At 41.0% G+C, this 7,500-nt stretch overlaps 1 protein-coding gene across 3 annotated transcripts in view; it reads right to left on the bottom strand.

Annotated features, from left to right (window-relative positions):
• The window catches only part of LOC143301754 (uncharacterized), a 21,813-nt gene extending 16,766 nt beyond the window's left edge, over positions 1–5,047 (bottom strand). The window contains exon 1 of one of the 3 annotated variants that reach the window (XM_076616145.1): positions 4,895–5,047. The gene's annotated coding sequence lies outside the window, so the exon portion shown is untranslated. Of the gene's footprint in view, positions 1–1,467; positions 1,544–4,890 lie in introns of those variants that run through there. The other 2 variants (XM_076616151.1, XM_076616157.1) reach the window with 2 other exon arrangements.
• Positions 5,048–7,500: the final 2,453 nt, after the last annotated feature.

Raw genomic sequence — 7,500 nt, 5'->3', positions numbered from 1 at the left:
TACTCACTTGTTGCTACTTAACCAGCCTGTAAAGCTTTCACTTCTGTACCTTTGCCTGAAGAAGCTGTTTTTACACCGAAAATTTGCTGCTTTTTTAGAATACAAGTTTTAAAGACATGAAGAGCCTACTATTGTTGATATATATATATATATATATTTTTTTTTTTTTTTTTAATCGGTCTTGGTATTTACCTCAGTGCTTTCAGCAAGGAACGGAGCCCAGGACACGAAGAGAGTGTGAACTATGTATATATGCATGTATCTGCATATATATATATATATATATATATATATATATATATATATATATGTGTGTGTGTGTGTGTGTGTGTGTGTGTGTGTGTGTGTGCACATATGTGTGTTTGTATATACGCATATGTACATGTATATATGTATGCATGTATAAACACACACACACACACACACACACACACACACACACACACAGATATATATATATATATATATATATATATATATATATATGTGTGTGTGTGTGTGTGTGTGTGTGTTTGTGTGTGTGTGTGTGTGTGTGTGTGTGTGTGTGTGTGTGTGAACCCTAGAATCAATACAGCTTCATTCATGTGGCAGAAAACCAATATTGACAGTAAAATATGTGTGATATTTTTCATATATATTTAAAGCCATAAATGGTTTACAAGCTTCTTTTTTTTCAAACAATTTTTGAATCTATTTCAGGCAAAGTGACGACAGTAGCATAGAACTGATTTTCCAAATTAATGTTGATGGTTTAGAGAGTTATGTTTTTTAAAGGAACTTTGGGAACCTCCCCCCCCCTCCCCAGCCCCGATAAAAAAAAAGCGCCTGGAAACTGTTTTCTGATTCACGACGAAAATGAACTGACCGACTTACTGACAAACCGACTGACCGATCGACCGAACTGACAGACTGACCAACTAAGTTCAGTGGTCACAAGCACCTCTGTTAAGTAGTTAAAATACATCCTTACGACTGACCACGAAAGCACTCTAAAAAACATCACAACCTGTATGTACACATGTGTAGTATTACTCCACTAAGGGCAGTGACCTGGAGAAGGAAAACTCAGATTAATGATCAGAGTGACCATTGGACAGCAGTTTCAGTTTCTCAAGGAGACGTCCCTGAGTTCGGACAAATTCATATACGCAACAGTACATCAGTTAGGCAGAAGCCTGACCAGCAGCATTACCCCACCCGCTGGTCAAGCCTTGAGTGCATGCATTTACATTTATGTACCTGTCAGAGTGGATTTCTTCCACACAAGTTTTACCAGAGGACATCATTTACGTTGCCATGGGTTCTTTTTCAGTGCGTCAAGTGCGTGCTGCACACGGACACTTCAGTTTATGGTCTCTTCAGAGTGACTAGTAGACGCTCAGTGTGATTTTCAAGTCAAACGTGGGTGGAAGGGCGAGAGCAGGAATGGAATCCAGACCCTCACGGAGACAGTAGTGGCGGACTGACCATTCTGCCGCCTTTCTCCACAGTACAGTAGACAGGAGTGAGGACAAGAAGAGGCAGGCACTTCACTCCATGCCGACACACTCTTCACACGTCCGTCACCGTCTCCTGGTTTTCCCCCAGCGTGATGACCCATCCCATCCTCCCATCTTTTTTCTTTTTTTTTCTTCCGGTCAAAAAAAAAAAAAAGGGAAAACATATTAGATAATATCTATAATGATGTATGTAATTTATAATTCTTATATGGCGCAAACTCACCATTTGACAGTGCTCTTTATCTGACGACTAAACAGACGTGTTGCAGTCAACAAATCAGTCCACTTGTTAGAGGAAACTGGTTCGAAATCGGCTTCTACAGTCAGCATAATTCCAACCCATCATCACGACAAGGATAAAAAGAACAAAACATCTTGTTAAGATAATTATTACCAGTCGAGTGAGGTTCAACACATGAATGTAATGACAGCAGTGATTGAAATAAAACTGAACAACTACATTTGAATCTTGATTAAATTCGTTGAGTGCCTGATGAAAAACATTCCAGAGAGGCAGAAGTGAAAACGTGAAAAATGAAAATGAATTTTTAAAACCAATATTCTGTCGCCAGATGGCAGTTTCCTTTTGAAGCAAATACACAACAAAGTAATGGGTATTTTGCACCTCATCCTTGTGGATCCTGAAATATGCAAGGGGAGGGGGGTGGGGTGTCAAAATGTGTACATAGCGTGAGCTCAACTAAATCACAACCCGGACATAACATTGTGATGGTATAGGAAAACCACTGCAGGAAAAGATCTCTGTCATCATAAACCTCACCTCACCTAAGGCGCATAACTACAGAGTAGTCGTTGGGGGAAACCTGAGGACCGCAGACGCAACCTCCCTTCTCCATCTGTCTCTGTCAGCAGCCGCCGGCAGCAGCTCACGTGTATGGAGTCCGGTCCATTCTTTGATGTTTTCATGCCAGTTCTTCCGCTGTCTTCCTCTTCATCTCCCGCCCTCGATGGTGCCTTGCATGATTGTTTTGGACAGACTGGTGTGTCGAGTGTTGTGCCCAAACCATATCAGCATGCGTCTCTTCACAGACCAGCAAGGTTCTTAATTCTGCTCCGTACATATTCATTGGTCCTGTGCTCAATCCAGAAAATTTGAAGGAGCTTCCTCAGGCATTTGTTCTCGAAGGCCTGGATCTTCCTTTCAGTCATCATAAAAACACTTCACAAAGACGCTGAACACAATGTGATACGTTCATAATTACGTATATCCCGTCTACAGTTATTGAGAATTTTGATGCTTTTGACTTGTTGGAATCAATACCAATTGCTTCTGTTGTTGGACCAACGACTCCCCTTCCACAAAGTCCAGTTTTCTTTAAATCAACCGTACTTCTATTTAGTTCAAATGTTCGTTTTTGATTTCACTCCGACGAGCGCAATAGCCGAGTGGTTGAAGCGTTGGACTTTCAATCTGAAGGTCCCGGGTTCGGATCTCGGTAACGGCGCCTGGTGGGTAAAAAGTGGAGATTTTTCCGATTTCCCAGGTCAAAATATGTGCAGACTTGCTAGTGCCTGACCCCCTTCGTGTGTATACGCAAGCAGAAGATTAAATACATACGTTAAAGATCCTGTACTCCATGAAAGCGTTCGGTGGTTTATGGAAACAAGAACATACCCAGCATGCACCCCCCCCCCCCGAAAACGGAATATGGTTGCCTATATGGCGGGGTAGAAACGGTCATACACGTAAAAGCCCACTCGTGTAATATACAAGTGAACATGGGGGTTGCAGCCCACGAACGAAGAAGAAGAAGAAGAAGAAGAAGATTTCACTCGCCATTTATCCTGTTTCCCACAACTCAACATACAACTCCACCCTCCTCTCCTGCTTTTTTTTTTTTTTTGTAAAGTTTCAGTTTCAGTTTCAGTAGCTCAAGGAGGCGTCACTGCGTTCGGACAAATCCATATACGCTACACCACATCTGCCAAGCAGATGCCTGACCAGCAGCGTAACCCAACGCGCTTAGTCAGGCCTTGAGAGAAAAAAAGGGTGAATAAATAATAGATAAATACATAAAAAAGAAGAACTACTACTAACAATAATAATATGTATAAGGCGCCAAAACTTGATGAAGTCAACTAAAAGCACACATAAAAAAATGCAGTAATAATAATAATGATAATAATAATAATAATAATAAAAAATAAAAAATAAAATAAATTAAAAAAGACAACAATGATGATAAATAAGCAAACAAATGTAAAACATGGAGACACACATTCACACATACACCCACACATGCATAACAGATATGCACCAAACATGCAGTTTCACAGATATGAAAGCACAGTCAAATACACATAAACGTACAGGAGTCCCAACACACACACACACACACACACACACACATTACCCTGCACCTCCTCTGCCCCCTTACTCCACACACTCATTTCTAGGCTACGTATCGCAGCCTCCACGGCACACACACACACACACACACACACACACACACACACAGATGAACCCTTACTTGTACAAGCACACACACATACGCCCATATCCCCCACCCCGAACCTCACACGAATATATGCAAAGATATATATATGCACACCCGCACGTTCTAATATTCCGTTGCTCCCACAGTGTAGGCATGCATACACACACATACCTCATCATCTACCCCCCTCCCCCCCGCACCCCCCATCCCTACACACACACACACACACACACATATATAGATATATATATATATATATATATATATATATATACGCACGTGCACAGAACTCTCCTGACAATTGTGTACACTTACACCCTCGCGCATGCACAAACGCACTCAAACGCACCATACCAGAACGAAATTTCTCCAGTCAGCAGTGTGTGTGTGACTGGACATTCAGCTCAATCCCTCCTTCCTCCCTTCCTTTCACCCCACTGTTGCTGTCGGACATTCCGTCACGAGGTTTATTCTTTGTTTTTACTTTCTGCTGGTTTTTTTCATTTTTTTTTTTTTTTTCAGTTTGTTTATAAACAGTGTTTCATCTGCTATATACTCTTATGCATTGAGAGACTGCAACCGTTTTCAAAGCGGATGGTTAAAAAATTCATTGCGCTTTATGTTCACCTGAAAGGAAAAATAAGGGGGGAAAAATACTAGTTTTTGTTTATGATTTAAAAAAAAAAAGATTAATCACAGTTCGGTGCAAAATAAAATAAAACGTCGTTTCCTTTTTATGCATTGAAAATAAAATGATATTCTCATGACTCTTCACGTTTTCATGCAGAAATTTAAATCACAATTTCAAACAAAAACAAAAATAAAAGAAGTCGTTCTCGTCTCACAGAACAAGCGTCATCACAGTTTGACAATACAACACACACACACACACACACACACACACACACACACACACATACACTGACACTCACTCACTTGAGATTCACTTTCCGAATCACTCTCGTCACATATCATATTAATATAGTCTCCCTCTTCATCCAGTCTGGCACCACAACAACGCTCTCTTTCCTTCTTCTCTGGCAAACTGTCAGACTGCTGGTCTGTCCCGGAGATACCGCAGTCACTGCATGTGTCCGTCACGTGACCCTGTCCTCCATGAGAGTCGCGTGCAGGGCACGAGCAGCGATTTCCGCCTGGCCCACGGCCTGAGTCGGCGTGTCTTCCCCTTGAGCGCTGGGCGACAACACTTAGACACTTGTTGTAAATGAGTTGTTGTTCATGGTGTTGTCTTGTTGTTGTAGTTGTTGCTGTTGTTGTTGTTGTTGTTGCTGTTCAAGGCCATGGTGATGATTGTGGTGATGATAATGATGGTGATGACGATGATGTGTTTATTTTGTTCGTTTGCTGATTCAGTGGTGTCTTTGGTTGGTTTTGTTGTTGGTGTTAGTTTTGACGGCGGTTGTTAAAGTGTGTGTGTGTGTGTGTGTGTGTGTGTGTGTGTGTGTGTGTGTGTGTGTGTGTGTGTGTGTGTGTGTGTGTGTGTGTGTCCATAAGGAAAGGGGAAGAAGAATCAAAATCAGTTTTCATTTAACTTTTAAACTGATTTAAAGCAAACATGTCCTTCAGTTGTTGTAAAGATATTCAAAATTTATCTTCGACATTTATACCTACTTTTGGAAAACCAGGACAAGGGGGCTTAGATATAGAATTGATTTTATCATTGAAGGCTATATCATGCTGCATTCTGTGCCAGTCAGCCTCTCTGGTTTTTTGTTTGTTTTTTAAGTGGCGTCCAACCGCGTTTTATCTTGAACATTTGGTGGTGGGGAAGCCGGTGATTGCTGCAGAGGTCCATCTAGGTTTGTCAATAAGAAAATGGAATGGATGTTTCTTATATAGATTTGTTTTGATAGCTAAATTCTGTGTTTACAAATGTAGAATGAACAAAGTAAAACCAACACTACATACGTTTATAAAACACCTCAAACAGGCATATGAAGTAGACAAGTATGCCTTTCACATAGCAATGGAATATAACAAGTTTATAGGAAAATGGACACTTTATAAATGTTTGGTACAAGATTAAGCTATGCAATGCTACCTTGGAATTATGCTGTTGAATATGTATTGTTTTGCTGTTGTGGACTTGCTGGTATTTAGAACTAAATTATGTGATTACCCTATACTTCAAATTCTAATGCACAAAATATATAAATTTTGTTTGTGTAAACCTTTGTTTGAATAGAAAATATTTGGGGTAAAAAAAAATCCAAGAGAAAGAAAAAGAAAAAAAAGAGAAAAAAAGGAAAGAAAATGGCCCCGCATAATTCGCAATTTCTTTTATCAAAGTCGCTGTCGGGAAAATATTAGTACCTTTGTACATTCTAGATTAATTGAGCGCAGTCAAGGTTCACCCACAAAGGTGCAGATATTTTCCTGATGAAGCCCTAATCTGGCAAAATCGAAAAAGAACCAAACAACTCATGACAAGACAGCTGTAAGTGCAGGCTATTTTTTTCTATCTGGACTGATATCCTCACAACCCCAGCACCCATCAGTGTGTGCGAACAACAGTAAGGTGTTACTTTGTCTCTCTGTCTATCAGTTTGTCTTTCCCTGTCTTTGTCAGTTCGGCTGTCTGTCCTTCTGTCTTTTTCTCTTCACCGCCCCCTCCTCCTTACTCTCTATCCCCATTTTAGTGGGGGGAAACAAACACAGGTTAACAGGTGATTAACTTCCCCATCATAAAAAAAAAAACACAAAATGTTTTCAAACATGCTTTAGGTCTACATTATGAAAGGAATAAAGAAAACTTTTTTTTAATGGACAAATATATATGGGGAAGGTAGAACGAATCGGGCTTTTCGAAAACAGCAAACAGGAGTCACTTGAATTGTCTGTCATAGAGAGAGCCATCCACATCAGCTCAGCTCAGCTCAGCTGCCCCATGGCGGTTGCCGTTGGGGCGCTACAGATGACCTGTCAACCAGTCCTCTCCATCCATCCCTGTCTTTCGCACATTTGACCGCCTCGCTCAGCTTCAATCCTGTCCATTCTGTGATGTTGTCTTCCCATCTCTTCTTCTGTCTTCCTCTCTTCCTTCCTCCTCTGACTGTTCCCTGGAGCACTGTCTTGGCAAGCCCCTCTCCTCTTGTTACGTGGCCGAACCATTTTAATTTGCGCCTCTTGATGGTGGTGAGAAGATCTTCATAGGGACCAGTGGCTTGCCTTATTCTGTTTTTGACTTCCTCATTGGTTATGTGGTCTTTGTAAGAGATGCCAAGCAGTCTTCTGAAGCATCTCTTACAAAGACCATCCACATGCCTGACATAAATATAGGTGCGTTTTTTGATTGATTGATTGATATGGATACTTAAATAGTGCCTATCCTCGGTCGGAGACCAAGCTCTAAGTGCTTTACAAATACGGTGTCATTTACACAACAGGCTGCCTACCTGGGTAGAGCCGACTGACGGCTGCCACTGGGCGCTCATCACTCGTTTCCTTTGTCATTCAATCAGATTTCAGGCACGCACACATACACACTCAGACAGACATGTAACATTTTACGTGTATGACCG

Source organism: Babylonia areolata, chromosome 2 (genome assembly GCF_041734735.1).
Source record: "Babylonia areolata isolate BAREFJ2019XMU chromosome 2, ASM4173473v1, whole genome shotgun sequence".
Lineage (NCBI taxonomy): Eukaryota > Metazoa > Mollusca > Gastropoda > Neogastropoda > Buccinidae > Babylonia > Babylonia areolata.
The sequence above is the reverse complement of the archived record's forward strand: the minus strand, read 5'-3'. Positions and strand labels throughout refer to the sequence as shown.